This window comes from Canis lupus, chromosome 22 (assembly GCF_011100685.1).
Source record: "Canis lupus familiaris isolate Mischka breed German Shepherd chromosome 22, alternate assembly UU_Cfam_GSD_1.0, whole genome shotgun sequence".
Classification (NCBI taxonomy): Eukaryota; Metazoa; Chordata; class Mammalia; order Carnivora; family Canidae; genus Canis; species Canis lupus.
In genome coordinates, this window is record NC_049243.1 from 8372748 (window position 1) to 8391764 (window position 19017).

Here is a 19017-nt window from a genome sequence, read left to right on the forward strand (position 1 = left end):
TCAATTATATCTCAATAAAAATGAGGGGGGATGAATATGAAATGAACAAATAAGAAAAGAAGAAATGAACAAATAAAGTCAACGAGGGCCTTACCAGAACCAACGATGACAGTGGGTTATAAACAGAAGAGTAGGATTAACTCTTCGCCGTTGAGTTCAAGAGAAAAGCAGTTTTTCCAGGGCTTCTCCTGTCGGCCCTTTCCCAGCCTGCCCTTCTCTGGAGCCTGACTCTAGGACTGGATTTCTCTCAGGCCCATCCACTTTCATCCAGCGCCTCTGGAATCCATCCCCACCCACCTTTCCACTGCCAGCTCCCACATCCTAGTACAGCTGTGCATCACCAGAGTCCTTCAGTGGTCTCCTGTCCTCCTTCTACAACATTCTCTCCCTGCAATCCTCCTCTTTGGCCTCCACCACGCACCGACTACATGACGGCCATCTAATACAACTGCATCACTGCTCTGCTCAAAATCCAACACTAGTTTTCTGGGAACCTACAAAATACTGTTAAAATTCTCTTCCTAACATGCGAGGCCTTTACCTATGGGCTGCAACCCCTTTTCCACGATTACCTCCCACCACTCCTCAGCATGAACTCAATCCCACCTCCCCTCCCTGCCCTGCATCCCCATTCCCCAGCTTCGCCAAACCAAACCAACCCACCCACCAGCCCCGAAGAGCAAACGGTGCTTCGCCCTTGACTTCTTTCTAACCCTCTCTTTAGCTGGCACACAAACCCTCTTTAGCTTTGCCCCAAGAAGCAGGGCTGCTGATCTGATTGGGTTACGGGTCCCATGCCCGTAGAGTGCCACTGGTCCTGTGGTCTATGGCCCAGCGCCTAGTCTCTGATGCTGTGGCCATCCATTGGCTGAAGCCCTTAGCAGAATCTGGAGCTGCTACCCCAGGGCAGCTTGAGTCCCAAAGTTGCAATTTTGAGGATTTTCTCAGCTCTCACCTCTGAAACAGCAAGAGTAAACTAAACTAGGACTGCCCCGCTCTGGGCCAATCCAACCATCTCTCTCTCTATGTCCCCTCTCCTATGTAGGAGAAGTAGGCTGTTAGCCGAAACAGGTCGCTGCTGCCCCAGGACAGAGAACCCCCACAGGTAATCAAACAACCTGATTGAGGATGACAGAGAGCGATGGTAAAGCCTAGGGCAGCACTACAGTGAAAATTACAAATAGTCAAATTACCCTTGAAACTTTCTTAAACTGTCCCTAGAACATTGCCTAGAATAAAAGGCTCTGGGTGTATAATCCTGTGTCCATCCTTCCAATTCTTTGTACCTGTTTCTCCGTGACCTTCAATTAATTCTTCAATTTATTCATCGAGCGTGCCAAGCCCTCTGTCATCACCCTCAGCCAATCCTCCTGGGCAAAGTGCTTCCCTTCTTAGTGGGCGGCTGGAAAATCATTAAAAATCACCTATAAGAAGGAGAAGGGGAAATTGGAGTGGAGTGGGGGAAGATCAGGCCGCAAGGGGAACATCAGGTGTGTTCAGTCTATCATAAGTAATCAGAATGCTTGTGGTTGGTACACTTTTCCATATGCGTATTATACTTCAGTTGTGTGTCTGTGTTCATTTATTTTTATTAATTTTTTTAATGATTTCTTTTTTAAAGATTTTATTTATTTATTCATGAGAGATACAGAGAGAGAAGCAGAGACATAAGCAGAGGGAGAATCAGGCTCTCTGCAGGGAGCCTGATGTGGGATTTGATCCCAGGACCCCAGGATCACGCCCTGAGCCAAAGGTAGATGCTCAACCACTGAGCCAGGCAGGGGTCCCCATTTATTTTTTAAATACATATTCTTTCCTTCGATTTTCCAGCAAGTCTTGACTATTTCAGGCTTGAAGCTCAGGACCCATCCATCACATTCCACAGAACAGACAAAGCTCTCTCTCTCTCTGTTTCACTCCCCACCCTTTCCCCCCCACCCCACCCCACCTCACCCCACTAAAGCCTCCCTTTCTCTGTTTTCTTTTACCCAGTAGTTGAATTCTAGTCAATTAAAAGAGAATAGAAGGAAAGTCCATTAGAAAAAAGTTTCCACCACTGATTTGCTATGCATTCTGACAAAATGGCTTAAACTCTCATATCACACCAGTTTCCTATCTGCAGGGTGGGGGTTATAACATACCTACTAAATACCATTTCACAAAGCTGTTAAAAGAAGATTAAATGGTGTATTTATAAATTGCTTAGAAGAGTCCCCGACTCCTAGTTAGCACTCAGTGATTTTAAGATTTTTGTTTTGTTTTGTTTCAATTTCTCATTTGTCACTTTTCCCTGAGCATGTATTTCCATCGGGAACCTCATCAGGAGGAAGAGCGCAGCATCTAGACAAGAGTCATGACTCTGGATCCCTCAAGCCAAGACAATCAAGTAAGACCCAAACCTTAAGAATTCTTCCAACACCCTTTTCCCACCCAGACACCCCTAGTCCTCCAGACCCTGCTGCCATCCACTTCTTCAGGAAGGTTTCCCTAACCACTCCAGCCCCTGGGCTTTCTCCTTCCTATGAAGGCTCTCTGGGAACCTCTATGGCTCATTAGCTCTGTTGGAAAAGCCCTCCTAAATCCCTGAGGCAACAGGACTCCACCTGCAGCTGCATTCTGCATCCTGTAGGACCCAAGGACTAAGTGAAAGACCAGAAGTCAGCAGTTTGCCTCTCGTTCCAGCTTCTTTCTTGAATCCTTACCCTCCTCTTTAGCCTCCTTCCCCCTTCCTGGTACATAACCAGAAACTTCCTCCATCTTCTCCCTTCTACCAAACCAGGAAGATTCTGTGGCCACTCATTCACGCTTGCTGGTTGTCTACTTACACCTTGTCTGACGTTTAGTCACACTTTCTGGGCACCTCAGCTAGATGTTCATGTTTTTGAAGCCATAACTATTTGTGCTTGAAATCACTTGACCCAGTTTGCAGAATGGTAGCTTTCTTCCCCTTTAAGACATTTCAAACATCAGTGGAGTTAACGAATTATTTGGAAGAATACTCTGAAAGTGATCTAGTCCATTGGTGGACATCCCAAACTAAAAATAATTTGCATTTTGTTGATCTCTTACTATGTGTCATTCCTGTGGTGCTTGGTATACATCAACTAACTTAATTTACAACCGATGAGATGATTACTGTTTCAATTTTATAGATGAGAAAACTGATACTTGGTGAATTAGTTACAATGACCAAACCATAGTCATAGACTGTGTGTCTCATGGGAGGAGATCCAGAACTATCCAACCCCTAAAACCACTCTTTTTGAGTGACTGTGTGGAGGGCAGCATGAGGTCTCTCCTTCCTATTCTATCCCCAAATATCTCTTGTCTCACATCTCCCTGGAGAGCTTCCTGGGATGCTGGAATTGGGGAACCTTGTGACTCTTGACTTCTTCTGGGCAGCCCTGGGTACGTGGCCCAGATTTCTTCTCCAACCCTCCTCACACCACTTTCCCCATTCTCTGTGTCATGACCTTTCATTCATTTATCTAGTCAATTACCATTTACTGAAAATGGTCTGTGTCAGCTGGTAGCACTGAATTAACAAGACAGATGTGGTCCTTGCCTTATGTTAACCCACAGTCTGGTTCCTTCCATAGGAAACATTTTATTGTGCTTTGCTTTATTGCAGTTTGCAAATATTGCATTTTTTATGAATTGAAGATTTGTGGCAACTCTGCACCGAGTAAGTTCATTGATGCCATTTTTCCAACATATCTGCTCACTTCTTGTTTCGGTGTCGTGCTTTGCTAACTCTGGCAATATTTGAAACATTTTTATTATTATCATATTTGTTATGCTGCCCTGTGAATAATGAACTCTGACGTTACTATTGTGATTATTTTGGGGCTCCACCAACCACACCCATATAAAATGGCAAACATAATCAGTAAGCATTGTGTGTGTTCTGACTTCTCCACTGGCCAGCCTTTCCCCTGTCTCTCCTCCTTTCCTTGGGCCTCCCTAGTCCCTGAGATATAAAAATATTGAAATTAGGCCAGTTAGTCACCCTACAATGGCCTCTAAGTGTTTAAGTGAAAGGAAGAATCAATCCATGCAGCAAACTTCATTGTTGTCTTGTTTTAAGGAACTGCCACAACCATTCCCAGCCTGCAGCGAGCACCAACCTGATCAGTCAGCAGGCATCAACAATGAGGCAAGACCCTCTGACACCAAAAAGATTACAACTCACTGAAAGCTCAGATGATGGTTAGCATTTTTTTTTTAGCAAATAAGTATTTTTTTTTAAATCAAGGTATGTGCTTTGTTTTTTAGACATAATACTATGGCACACTTAATAGACTATGGTATAGTGTAAACATAACTTTTACATGCACTGGAATATTAAAAAAATTCATTTGACTAGTTTATACTGTGTTCTAGAACCAAATCCACATTATCTCAAAGGAATGCCTATAATTCCCTGCTCTTCCTCCCCAACTTATTCCCAGCCAGGCAAACTCCTACTGGCCCACAAGATCCGGTTCACAATCTTACCTCTTCTTCCACCTTCCACAACTCCCCAGGGGTACATTCAAAATACTTAGCAACTAGTTTAGCAATCATAATGGACACCAGCTGTGACCTACCAGTCTACCATATGTCCAAGCTATGGTAGCTATTTTTGCCCTGCCACAACCCTGGTCAGAGTTAGTCACCCTGCCCTTGGGGGTCTTCAGCTTCTGGTCCACACAAATATTGATGTTCTTGATCTTTCCCACAGAGGGGTCTCCTGCTTTATGCTCCAGCAACCCTCCATACTGCACTCACACCCACAAACACACAAATGTGCCTATCAGCTTCCAAAAGGAAGGAATCATTGTTTATTTATCCAGAAGCCTAGCAAAGCCCAAATATATAACAGTAGCTCAAATAAATCTGTATTTAATAAATATGTTGGAGTAGGAGGTAATCTGTCCTTTATCCTGGAGAATTTCCTAAAATATCACCCCTGTTCAGATCAACAACATTTCTTACTTTGAGACTTGAGAAACAATTTCATGTGTATTGGGCCCATTTTCCTTTATTTTAGTTATCACTTAAATATTTTTTTCATCTAGTAGACTTTATATAATACTTTGGAATGAGTTTCTATGCTTCTTATATTTCTACCTCTGGTTATCAAGTTATAAGAAAAGAGTACTGTTAGGGCTGAATTACGTCCCCTCTCAAATTCATATGTTGAAGTCCTAGCTCCCAGTACACCAGAATGTGACAGTGTATGGAGATAATATATTTGAAGAGGTCATTACATTTAAATGAGGTCATTAGGGTGGGCCCTAACTCAACATACTACTGCCCTTATAAAAACAAGAAATAAGGACAAAGACACAGAGAAAAATCATTTGAAAACACAGGGAGAAGACATCCTTCTGCAAGCCAAAGGAGAGAGGCCTCAGAAGAAATCAACCTTGCTGACAACGTGATCTTAAACTTCTAGCCTCCAGAACAGTGAGAAAATAAATTTCTGTCATTTAAACCACCCAGTCTGTGGGATTTTGTTACAGCAGGCCTAGCAAACTAATAGAAGTATAATCTCCCTTGTAGGTGAACTATTGCTGTCATAAATAACACAACTTTTCATTGTGTATGTACTGTTTCCAAATAAATTGGAAACTTGATGTCAATGGATATGACTTTTATTTTTAGACTCTCTTATAAAACCTAGCACCATTCATGTACATAATAGATGTTCAGCAAAAATTAAGAAGCCATTTTCTAAGCCTCTGCTAGCACAGAATATATATGGCAAATATATATATATATATATATATATATATATATATATATATATATATATGCCATAGAATATATGAGGATATTTCTCTGTCTTCATCTATTCCAGATCTTTTCAAACTCAGCCTTATTGACATTTGGGACTAGATGACTCTTAGTTACAGAGAACTGTCCCATGCGCTGTGGATCTTCAATAGCATCCCTGGTTTCTACCCACGAGATACCAGTAGCACACACTTCCCCATTGTTGTGACAACTCAAAACGTCTCCAGATGTTGTCAAATGTCCACTAGGATTCAAGACACTCCTAGTTGAGAACTACTGATCTATTGTGACACTATCTTTCTCCTCTTCTTGGGTATTTTGTTTAAGTACCATCTAAATCTTGGAATTCCCTAGAGAAACATGCTATGAATCAGAAGGATAACAAGAAATGGACAAAGCTTATTGGTGGGGTGGGGTGAGGGGGCAGCTGGCACATCTCAGAATACTAGCTGGTAGAGATATTTTGTCAAATTCAGCCTGTAGGAAGAACAGTCTCTGCAGTAGGACAGGACCAAAGAGAGGCTAAAAATGTCAGATGGTGGTTTCTGCTGAGTCAGAAGCCTAGCCCTCCATTCCCAAGATTTCACCTCCCAGTCACTGGTCACTAGCTAGGATCAACATAGACAGGGAGTTATTTCTATCTGCAGTAGGATTGACTATTTTAAATGAACTTGCGGTTCCAGGCCATTTCTTAGTGGACAAATCCCCACATCACAAAAACCACCAGAGAAATTGCCACTAATCAGCATGCTTGTTAACGAGCTTAGGAAAGAAGGCGGCGGCTAAGAGGGCTGGGGCCCCAGGACTGTGGTCTCCCCTCTAAAGCTGGCCTGGCACACTGGGGCTGCAGCTGGAAGTGAACAGAGAGCTCAGTCTCTTACTTCCTAAACCACCTCTTTCCTGGAGAACCATCTCAGGTCTCAGAATCGTCCTCTGGACCCCATCAGAGACTCTCATGGGTATAAAAATAAAATTATGGTGGGGAAGGTCATGGGGTCAGTCTTATTTACCAAGAATCTGAAAGAGCGATGGGTCATGCTCCTCCACCAAAACCCTACTCTGATGGTTTCAGTTACCTTTACCATCTAAAATCATATCATATGGCCACAGAAGGCAGAGAGGCTGGAAATAAGGCAGCCTGGAGACTATGAAGGGCCTAATATGCCAAAACTAAGGGATTTACGTTATTTCCAGAATCATCATCATTTTGTCTGAGATTACTAGGTGAACCATGGATGGTATTTAAGACACAGGAACTTGATTACAGCACAGGAAGCCCCTGCAATCCCTGTCCTACTACAATTCCTAGCAATACACTTATCTAAATAACTATAACATGAGACAATAAAGAGCTACCTGCAGAGGAGAAGGAAGCATTTTTTTTTTTGATGCGAATCCCAATAGCAGACCCAGCAACATTCTCTGTTTCCACTTTCCGAATGACTCACTGAGCTGTTTACCATCCCAGGTGTACCAAGGGTATGGGTGAGACAAAAATGAACCGGCACTTGACCTAAAAGGAAGTCTGTCTTGAATTCTTACTGTGGCCTGTCACAGCTGCTCCCTTTCCCTCTGCTCCACCCTGGGTGACAGATGCAAATCTCCTTCCGATTTGAGAAAAGAGCACCCATACATCTGGAGTTTGAGCAAATACCCACAGGCCACAGCCTAAATATGTCGGAGGGAGTTTTAGAGGGGTCCCCACAGCTTCTCCATTCCCTTTCAGTAAGCAGCATGATGCACATGGTTCTTCTGTCTGTGGGACAAAGCTTGGGGTCTTGGTAAATGCAAGTTGAGTGCATCTCTTTAGAGAAAGGTAAGGTTGGCTGCCATCCACCATATGCTTAGTACAAACCACTCATATTTACCTCATTACAGTCTGCATCATCCCCTCCACCATTTTCCAGGGCATGCTGAAATGCCCATGCAAAAGTCATTCTTCCTGTGGAGTTCTTTCCCTGTGGTCCAACTTCTCTAGAAAAAGAAGTCAGCGATGGCCACTTAGTGCTTAGTAGCTTTACTAATTAGTAGCTTTACTAATTCTGTGCTAGATTATAAAAGCCATAGTATAGTCATTTTAATTTCTTTTCACAAACTACAGGGGGGAAAAAAAAGAAACAAAGGCTGGTGCAGACACTGAGGACACAGAATATGCTACAAGCACCTGTGATGGGAAGTGGAGCTTTCCCTGCCACCTTGGGAAAGAACAGGAGAGCAGCCTTTCTTCTTTTTCCCTTTTAACACCTGCTATTTCTCACAAGCCCTTCATCCAATAGGAAAACAGCAGGTGTGGAAAATTTAGAACTCCTCTCCCAATTAAGGCAGAGCCCAAGCTGCTGTGGCACGGCCACTTCTAGAACACAGTGCCTTGTCGAGCAGAATGGAAGCGTGTTTTCCTCTGATGGAGAAGTACGGAGGTCATGGGCAGGGCAGGCCAGGAAACCGACTCTGCTCCATGGGATCTTTCAGGAATCCAAGCTCTTCTGGGGTTTTTCTTTTCTTTTCTTTTCTTTTTTAATTAAGGTCTAATTTACTGAGAGCCAAATTCACCTTTGAAGTGTACCCTCCTACCTTGTCCCCCATGCTGTTGCTCTCATCTGCAACAGGAAAGTCAGAGAGCAAGGACCCCAGCTTCTTTCCAGAGGCAGCTCACATCCCATTGAGTAGAGTTTAGTCACCTACCTAGCTTCAAGGGAGCCCAGGCAAAGGGGTCTGCATGCCCAGCAGAACTTGGGAGGGTCTGTTATCGACAGGATGAGGGGAAATGAGTATAATTAGGGGGCTGTGCTATGGCATCAAATCTTAAGGAAACTTAAGAATTAAGTTATTTTCCAATATCTTTTAACAAATAAGGTTGTAGTAGTGAACACAATTTGCAAATCATCAACAAAGTAGAGATTTTGTGCAGCAGTATCCACCTCTGGCAGAGCCTTTGTTGCTATTTTTTGCCTATCACTTCCGGTTTTCCAAAGATCTGAATCAATTAAAAACATGACATTTTCTGTCGAATTACAAGAAACTGCTACCACAGTGTCTTTGCTATTTTCGGGTAGCACAATCTGAAATTCACTTTCAATGACCCCTGCCATCAAAATGAAGAAATCTGTGGCACAAGAGCCCTTTCAAGTCCAAAGCAGTTCTGCAACGCTTGGCAAGTGTCTGTAGTTCAGAGTTATCTGGTGACAACAAGAAAAATATCCTGTACTGTTTTCTGAATCACGTGTTTCCCTGCCATAGGCTATGTCTCTCTAATCGGATCTTAATTTTCCATGACAATTATGAAAATACAAGGAGGGTGAGGTTTTGCAGAATGTCAATATTCCTTTAGGTAGTCATTGTTTTCGAGAAAGCATGACTAGCTGTTGGCAGAGAAAACATTGTGTAAAGGAAAATAAGAAATGCTCTCAGGGGCCTCAATGAAGAGATTCTTTTTTGATGAGACTATGGAATAAATATATGATGATGTCAATTCTGAATTATCAAAGCAGCAGCTGATAGTCGATATGATGTTTTATCTGTTCAGAAAATGTCCATGCCTAGGAGCAGTAACTGCTCTGGTCCATTGGCGTCATGTGTCATACTGAGTGGATGGCTTACCAGAAGTTGATAACCTGCCAGCCTCAAAAGTAGTAATAACACAAACAATAATATCAACCATGGTAACAGTTATAATTTCTTTAGCTCTGTGCTAATTACTTTTTTTTTTAAGATTTTATTCATTTATCTGAGAGAGAGAGCGCACATGAGCAGGGGGAGGGGCAGGGGGAGAGAGAGAGAGCGAGCATCTCAGGCACACTCTCCTCTGAGCGTGAAGCCCAACTTGAAGCTTGACTTTACAACCCTGAGATCACGAGCTGAGCTGAAATCAAGAGTCCACCGCTCAACCGACTGAGCCACCCGGGCGCTCCTACGCTAATTACTTTTAATGTGTTCTCTTATAATTTTTGCAATGATATTGCAAAACTGTATTTATTATATAAATAAATTGTATTTATTATAATAAATAAATACAATGGAAAAATACAAATTCTCATTTAGTTCAGCCTGCGGTTGTGATGGTGAAGTAACACATCTCGAGGGCTGCTTCTTGCCAGGCCATATTCTAAGCACAGTGAAGCAGAAGTCATACCTGTGACATCCTTGCAGGGCACCTCACAGAATGAGAGCTCCATTATCCGGCAGAAGCCAGATGTGTCACAGCCACCAGGCTTCAGCCTGCTGTATGCAGCCGCTCAAGTTGTCTCAGGAAGTGTTGGTTCTGAGCATGCTAACAAGTCTAGCAGTGCTGTGGCTTTCTGAAATAAATCTGACCCCTGGAGCGCTTACTTCTGCAGTGCATCACAAGTGGTTGAAGTGGGTGACGGCCAGGCCAGAGCAGAAATGCTGGGATGACATCTGTAGCTATCAGCAGCTGGGCTTTATTTCCAATCCCGCAAATTGATCGGAAGTAGCGAAAAAGGATTTTGATCAAAATGGTATGCCCTACATCCTCAAACACTCAAAAGTGAAAACACATTTAAAGGAAGCAAATTCGAATCAAGTGCCATGAAGAGAGCTTCTGTGTCATTTTCCAATTCCTTCTCTACTTAGCACAGTACCTCTCCTATGGCTGATGCTCAATAACACTCGATAAATAATTGTGATTGGCTTGTAAGGGGGAAACTGCCTTGCCTAGGCAGGTCCCTTGAAAGTCTTTCTCCGCTGCCTGGATTTTTTAAGCAACTGGATTTATGACTAGTAAATTTAACAAAGGGATTTGATTGACTGATTGAAAAACTGAGATGATGGTACCTACAAAGGTGGAATGGCAGGTTTTTCTGTTACGATTGTCTTTCATTAAATACAAATAAAGACCTTTTTGCTGACAAATTGTTTTTATTGCAAGAGCCTGCATTTGGTCATCTAAAACGTAAGCTTCTGTCTGTAAACCATATTTTAATCGTTTTTAGAAAATCAAGACACATGGCCAGGTGAAGACATAAAATAGTCACAAATTATACTTTATTGTTCATTATTTTGGATGTAACTAAATTTCAAATAAACTTGTCAAGTTTGATTAGTCATTATTACTATTAGCAGTATTGGTCGTATTTATCTGAATCCTACCACTCCATGTCTTTATTTTTTTAATTGTTGTTGTTTTTACTTAAAAAATTGTTTTAACCCACAGTTTTTAATTGTTGAAATGGTGGTTATGATTTTGTCTCCCTCCTGCAGGAGGTCACAATAATAAGTGTTAACCAAACAGTAGTGCTTTGGACAGGATCTGCCTCTAAAAGTTCATGCTTCGACGTGCATTTCTTTTACTATGTCTCCCCACGCACACAAGGAGATTTTGGAGGGAGCGGTCTCCCTCTTATAAGACATTGTACTGGACCCTTCCTACCACAGCCCCAGTAAATTCCCACAAATCTTTCTTAAAAGAATAATCACCTTAATTTGTCAATTCCTTGAAGGGAAGGATTTTGGGGTGTTTTTTTTTCTAGCAGTGACTATGAAACTTCTTCTTCAGGTTGGATGTTTGATCACTAACTTTGATAAAAAGGAACAGAAACCAAAGTGAACATGTTAGTCATCACCTGAATTGATAAGCAAACTGGAAGATGATTTACAGTGATAAAATACCAACAAAGGCAAATATGTAGATGTTTTACATTTCCAGTCACACACAGTTTTTCAAGAATATATCTATTGAAATGGTGAGCTGAGCCCATATATTTAAGGTCCATTCTGTGACCACAGCCACAGAAGTGCAGCTTACAAAGTTGAAGAAGTTCACATTGACTCTACTCATACTTATTGAGCACCTACTAAGCCCAGCACTACCTTGGGCACTGTGAGAAATATCAAAAAACAAATTCTGTGAAGAAGTTACTAATATTAAGGTAATTAGTCCCCAAATTAATGGTGTATGCGGCCTTGTTTTGTTTGGCTTTCTAACCTTTCACCCTGGGACCCCTTTGCATTCTTAAAAACTATTGAGGACCCCAAAGAGCTTTTCTGTCAATAATTACCAAATTAAAGACTAAAAAATGTTAATGTATATTAATTCATTCCAAAATAATAAAAACAACCCCATTGCATATTAATATAAATAATGTTTTTAAGAAAAATAGCTATAGGTTTCAAACAAAAAGAATCAGTGAAAAAAGTGGCATTGTTTAACATTTTTGTATACTTCTTTTATGTACATAGAGAAGAGTTGGATTGTTAAATCCACTTGTATATTCAAACTGTTACAATACTTTTGATTGAAGTATAAAGAAAATTTGGCTTCACAGAGATGTGTAACTGCAAAAGGAGAAGTATTTTAATGGCCATTTTAGATCACTGGGTATTCTTCTTCGATACTACACCAAATGTTAACAAGTGAGGATTTCTTAAATGTTGGCTTCAATGTGAAATCTAAAGCCATTACATGAAAATCCATCAATCTTCCTTGCAATTCAAATTTTGTAACATCGTGAATTGGTCTTTTGAAAAATATCAGCAGATCTCCGAAATGTTGACACTTCAGTTATACAACATAAAACCATTAATATTTGTTCGTGTCACTATTGATCTCACTGGAAAAGTCTTCTAGTATTTAGAAGAAAAAAAAAAAAAAGTATTTAGAAGCTGTTGACCTCATCAGTTCTTGAACTAATTTTCATTTTAAATAAAGCTCAAATTTTATCATTGGCCGTAAGTACTGTCAGTTGTTTCCTTTGAAGTGCCAGGCTCAAATTTCTCAATTTTTGAGAAAAATGAAAAACTGCCCAGGACACAAAGCTGTCAATCATTCTCTCAGATAAATATGGTGTTCCATGGAAAAAGCAGCTAGTTGCTTGCAACTCAATTGCAAAAATGCTCTAGTTCCTCCAGAGCCTGCAGTTATTCATCTAAAATGTAAATTTCTGATATTTCCTACCATTTCTTCTCCCTTCCCCTCTATTCCCTTTCACTATTATTTATATTCCCCAAATGAATGAGACCATATAATGTTTGTCCTTCTCCGATTGACTTATTTCACTCAGAAAGGGAGACAGAACGTGGAAGATTCCTAACTCTGGGAAACGAACTAGGGGGGCGGAAGGGGAGGAGGGCGGGGGGTGGGGGTGACTGGGTGGCGGGCACTGAGGAGGGCACTTGACAGGATGAGCACTGGGTGTTATTCTGTATGTTGGCAAATTCAACACCAATAAAAAATAAATTTATTACTAAAAAAATAAAAATATAAAATGTAAATTTCTGTTTATAAAACATCTTTTAATAATTGGGAGAAAGTTGTGACTTGTGGGTCAGGGCAGGACATGATGATAATCACAAATCACACTGCTGGTACCTGGTAGGGAAGAATGCGATGGCTACTGGTACACCTTGGTACCGCTGCCTGGACTGGTCCTACGGTTTGAGCAATTTTATCCACCATCAGTGCAAATGTCAACCTAGTGAAATGAGCAAATTATGTCCTCAAAGTATTAGGAAAAATGGTTTTTATCTTGCAGTGCAACTGCAGAGGACCCTGCCCTGAAAACTGCTGACTGAAGGAGAACCTACCACACCCAATCTAGTTTGAACTTTTAGGGTTTTAACGTCCCTTGGCTTCATTAGCTGCACCAGTGACTATTAGGTTAAGTATATGAAGCAATGTATTTAATAGCCCCTGATAATAGAGCTATGCTTCTGAACCATTAAAGTCACAGAGGTTTCAGCACCAGGTGATGTATGGAATTATTGAATCACTACATTGTACACCTGAAACTAATATAACACTGTATGTTAATTAACTGGAATTAAAATAAAGACCAAAAATAATAAATAAATACATGAATAAATAAAATCACTGAAGTTCCTTTTGTAACTGGCCACAGCAACTACTGTTAAGTGCCAAAAAATAAACAACCAGACAAACAAAAAACAAATCCCGTGACCAACTCTCTTTGGTCCCTAAAGACAAAAGCATTTTCTGACCTTCTTTCTCCAGATTACCTCTGATGGATGGCTAGCAAGATGAGTTAGCCCATCTCATTTCAACAAGCTCCACAAAGGCAATCAAAAGGGAAGAAGAGGGTTACATGTCACCTACCCCACTTACTAAGATCAAAAGGTCCAGAGTCCCAGCAATTCAAAGCTTCTTTTCAAAACCTTTTATCAAATAGGCCCATGTGCTTGCTACAAACTCATTTAAAAGCAAGAGTGTTAGAAAATGGATCAGAGATTTATAGCAATGCCAGAAAGAGACTCCGGCTTGGTTTTGAGCCCTTGTTACCTTCTTTATATGGCAAAATATAGTCAATACAATAAGTATTTTTGGACATTTTATATAGAAAAGATAGTATACTCTATTGCCAAATATTTTACTGCATAGGAACCAAAGGGCTTGAGTATTCTAATTGTAAAGACAAAATCTAAAACAATATATGCTAAGAGTTAGCTTAAAGAGAAGGATAAGGGACCCAGGTCATAGAAGGATAAGGAGTTCATCCTGCCTCCTGCTAGTTCAGTCCAGTCTGTGTCTTCCTGCACCCTGTTACCTCTCTAGAAAAGCAACATTTGGTCAAAACTGAGTGGGCCAAATAAACAGACTTCACATTTTTTAGAACAGCTTCAGCTTTACAGAAAACAAAGAGAATTCTCAAATACCGCCCCTATACCCATGCACACACACAGCTTCTCCCATAACAAACATCTTGCATTGGTGTGGCACACTTGTTACAATTAATGGTCTAATATTGATGTACTGTAATGGCCTAAAGTTCATAGTTTACATTAAGGTTTACTCTTGAACTATATGTGTCATATAGTTCTATGGGTCTTGACCAGTGCATAATGTCATGTATCTACCTCCATAGTGGCATACAGAATACTTTCACCATCCTAAAATCCCCTCTTCCTCATCTATTAGTCCATCCCCCTTGGATCCCTGACAATATACATCAAAGAGAAGAGTAGACTTTCTTTTCACGGACCACAGACACCTGGTAATTTTCTGAGTGCAACACAATAGCATAAACTGACAACATAATAAGATTTAAAAAATATCTTCTTGAAAATGAAAACTTGATCTATAAATAATTCTTTGGTCAAAGGGAAACTAAAACTTGTATTACACATTATTTAAAGACTAATGCCAAAAAAAAAAAAAAGACTAATGCCAGTAAAGAAACAAACAAACAAGCAAAGGGAAAAAAGAGAGAGAGACAAAACAAGAAACAGACTCCTCACTATGGAGAACAAATTGATGGTTACCAGAGGGGAGGTGTGACAGGGTAGGGGTGGGGAGTGAAATAGGTGGTGGAGATTAAGGAGGACACTTATTGTGATGAGCACAGGGTGTCCTGTGGAAGTTTCGAATCACTATATCATACGCTTGAAATTAATATCACATCGTATGGTAATTAACTGGAATTAAAATAAAAACTATAAATTAATCCATTAATTCAAGATTAAGAAAGGCTCTTGGAAAACTGATGAAACCTTCAAATATTATTTCTCAAAAATATTTTTGGAATAAAACAAAGACTATAACCCTGCCATAAATGTGAAACATGAAGTTAAGTTATTTCTGGAATAGTTCTGTCAGAAATATTTTATTCTGTAAACTGGCATGGAGTTTTCATTAAAATCTTAAGTGTATTATGTCTAAGATTGATTCAGTTTAAAAAAAAAGAATTAATGACAATATAAATACTCCATGGAAAACTCAAGAGATACAGCCAATGTCATTTTCAATAGAAAATCCATAACCTTAGATAGTATTGCTAATACATAAGAAAAGTTTCAATTAAATGAAAAGAGCATTCATCTTAAGAAGCTTGAAAAAGCATAATAAATAAAAAATAGTAAGAGTAAAGAATTAATAAATATTAAATCAGAAATAAATGATTTGGAAAAAAAATAAAAGCATCAGTGAAAAAGATTTATCAGTGAATATATACAAAGAAAACTAACCTGTGAGAGAGAAAGCACAACTATATAATACTAGAAAAAATTGTTAAGAGTTTACAAATCATAGGTACAGATCAAATGTTTTGTAAAGAAATAATGTGAAAAATTTATAATTTTTATAACTATTTTCTAGAGAAACTGAAATTAACAGAATTTATCCCCCCCCAAAAAACTATTTTTTAATTGAAAACACAGTTAAAGATTTACCCTAGAAAGTAGATAATACCTGATTAATTTTATAGATGAGTTACAGCAAACCTTCAAGGAATAGGTAATACCTTTGGTATTTATTAGTTCCAAACAAACAAAAAGTCTGGAACGTTTCCATTCCTTTAGGCTTGCATGGCCCTGATTCCAAAATCTGAGCAGGACTACAAACAGAACTAACTGAGGAAGTCTATTTACAAAAATGTCTTATTCCTTTTGAGCTGCTATAACAAAATACCATAGAATGGGTGGTTTATAAACAACAGAAATTAATTTCTCACAGTTCTGGAGGCTGGGAACTCCAAGATCAGGTGCCAGTAGGTTTATTGTTCAGTAAGGGTCCACTTCCTGGCTTACAGCTTTCTTCTTGCTGTATCCTCCCTTGACAGAAGAGTGAGGGGGCTCTCTGGGGTCACTTTTATAAAGGCACTAATCTCATTTGTGAGGGCTCCACCCTCATGACCTCATCACCTCCCATAGGCCCCACCTCCAAACACCACTGTATTGGGGGGATAGGATTTCAACCTATGAATTTTGGAGGAACACATCCAGTCCATACCAAAAAGTTACCATGTAAATTGGTCATGGGAGAAAAATATGTATATTATATAATATAATAATATATATAATGAGAATATATTATAACACACAATATAATAATATATGTAATGTGAATCTCTTTAAATTTCAAAAAGACTTTTGATAACCATTCCTATTGATCAAAATAGTAAAGTAAAAATACATGGATACTTCTTTATCACAATGCTTATTTCTCTCCCAACCCCACCCGGCGTGTCCGTGTGTGTGTGTGCGCGCGCGCGCATGTATAAACTAGAGCCCAATATAAGACATGTTTCAAATTAGGAACTAGAAAGGTGTCTTTGATCAACATTTATATTTAATACTGGACAATCTAGTTAATATTTCTCACACCAGCAAGGCTGTAATTTCACTTGCAAAATTCAGGTCCCACTGCTTGAATATGGGATCCTGTCCTTCCCAACTCCCCTGTAAACAATGAAGGCAGTGAAAGATGGGGGTCCCTCTTCTGGTGCTCAAACTCCAGTCTGCCAATCTATGGACATCCCACCAGTCCTGCATCTGAAGCTTTCCATTCCTCACAGATCCCTGAGAGCCTGTGCTTATGTCCTTTTCCTTTCTGTCTAGTGGTTGGGGTTTGGTCAGGGAAGCAGAACTTCTGTGAGTATTAAGGAATAAGGAACTTATTATTCCAATTAGACCTTGGAGACTTTGAGGTGAACTAGGAAAGTAAAGTTCTGGAAAGGATCAGAGAAAACTCACTAACCAGCCCTGGGGTGGGTAACTGAGTCAGTGCTGGCAGGCAGTTAGGCACATCCAGCTGCTGGATGGCAGGGACTGGTGTAGACATGCATGGAAGGTCGGTGGCTCCTCATGGCTGTCACCTGTGTGAGCTGCAACAAAGAATCTGGTGGTGCACATGGAGTTACTGTTGGTCGGTGGTCAGCAATGGAAGGAAGGAAGGAAAAGGAAGACCATGTGGTGTTGGGAGAAGCCAGGACAAAGTGGAACCTACCAGCACCTCGGTCTCCCACCGCCTCAGACCAACAATGACCTTCAGAACACAATAGCTGCTGATTCATCTCTGACTCCTAAACCTCATGCAAATTTCTCCTTTGGCCAATCCTAACTTGGGTCCACAGGGGAAAGAATTCTCAGAAGCATAGATCCTAATTAGCTACATGACAAAGAACAAAACATCACGATTTGCTGAACGACCAGAAATAAACTTCAGCAGCCATACATTGGATTTATATGTAAAAAAAAAAATCTGAAACAAAACATTACTGAAAGATATAAAAGGAAATATGACTAAATAAGAGGTATTGACGGATTAAAAAGAATCAATATGGAGATATTAGATCTCAATCAAAAGTTTTGTGCAATCCAATCAAAATTATAGTCAATCAAGAATGCTTCTAAAAGAATGCTGGCAGACAGACAAAAAAAAATCTAATCTGAAAAATAAGAGAAATTGGAGGTGGAATTGGCAATACAGAATTTGTCCCCACAGATATTTAAAACCACATATAATAGTAAATTTATGTGAGTCACTAGCACAGGAATGGACAAACTAATAAATAGAAATAATAAATAATCTAATAATAAGTCCAGATATGTATAGAAAATAAAGAATGCGATCATTTAAGAAAAATATTGGAAAATTAAATCACTATTTGGAGCGGGAAAAGAAATATAGCAAGATCCCTCTGCCTTTTCCTTTATATCAAAATAAATCCCAGATATCTCAAAGATTTAAAGATTTGAAAAATTAAATTATATAAAGTATCATAAAATGCTTTGGTGTAATATTTTCATAGATAAGCATATCACACACACACACACACACGAACAGAAATAAAAAGACTGATAAATTTAAATACATAGTTTGAAACTTCTATTTAAAAACACACCACATAGCACTGGGTGTTATTCTGTATGTTGGCAAATTGAACACCAATAAAAAATAAATTTATTATTTAAAAAAATAAAAATAAAATAAAATAAAATAAATAAAAACACCCGACATGTGTTGGCAAATCGAACTCCAATTAAAAAAATATACAGGGATCCCTGGGTGGCGCAGCGGTTTGGCGCCTGCCTTTGGCCCAGGGCCCGATCCTGGAGACCCGGGATCGAATCCCACGTCGGGCTCCCGGTGCATGGAGCCTGCTTCTCCCTCTGCCTATGTCTCTGCCTCTCTCTCTCTCTCTCTGTGTGTGACTATCATAAATAAATAAAAATTAAAAAAAAATCTTTATATAAAAAAAATATACAAAAAAATAAATAATAACTAAATAAATAAAAACACACCACAGGGGCATGGGGTGGCTCAGTCAGTTAAGCTTCTGCCTTTGGCTCACGTCATGATCCCAGGGTCCTGGGATCGAGCCCTGCATAAGGCTCCCTTCTCATTCGGGAGCCTGCTTCTTCCCCTCCCTTTCCTTTTCTCTTTCCCTCTCCCTCTGCCTGCTGTGATCTCTCTCTCTCTCTCTCTTTCTCTCTCTAAGAAATAAAATATTTTTTAAAAAGTAAAACAATTTTAAAAACTAAAACATA

General features: G+C 39.8%; 1 long non-coding RNA gene across 1 annotated transcript in view; it reads right to left on the reverse strand.

Annotated features, from left to right (window-relative positions):
- LOC119865125 overlaps positions 1 to 16338 on the reverse strand; it is a 66756-nt gene extending 50418 nt beyond the window's left edge. The window contains exon 1 of the long non-coding RNA XR_005375987.1: positions 16200 to 16338. This is a non-coding gene — a long non-coding RNA (uncharacterized LOC119865125). The remainder of the gene's footprint in view (positions 1 to 16199) is intronic.
- Between the last annotated feature and the right edge of the window lie 2679 nt (positions 16339 to 19017).